Below are 340 nucleotides of genomic sequence, written 5' to 3'. Positions count from 1 at the left end.
GTTTTGTTGCTTGGTTATTAAACAGAAGAGCAGTTAAAATACTGAAAAATATCATTGTTTTGTTGCTTGATTATTAAACAGAAGAGCAGTTAAAATACTGAAAAATATCATTATTTTGTTGCTTGGTTATTAAACAGAAGAGCAGTTAAAATACTGAAAAATATCATTACTTTGTTATTTGATTATTAAACAGAAGAGCAGTTAAAATACTGAAAACGATCATTATTTTGTTGCTTGTTTATTAAACAGAATAGTAGTTAAATACTGAAAAAGATTATTATTTTGTTACTTATGAATGTTTCTGGTGTATGTTTGTAGGAAGATGTGCCAAAAAACAAAA

This window comes from Limulus polyphemus, unplaced genomic scaffold (genome assembly GCF_000517525.1).
Source record: "Limulus polyphemus unplaced genomic scaffold, Limulus_polyphemus-2.1.2 Scaffold4044, whole genome shotgun sequence".
NCBI classification, from domain to species: domain Eukaryota; kingdom Metazoa; phylum Arthropoda; class Merostomata; order Xiphosura; family Limulidae; genus Limulus; species Limulus polyphemus.
The sequence above is the reverse complement of the archived record's forward strand: the minus strand, read 5'-3'. Positions refer to the sequence as shown.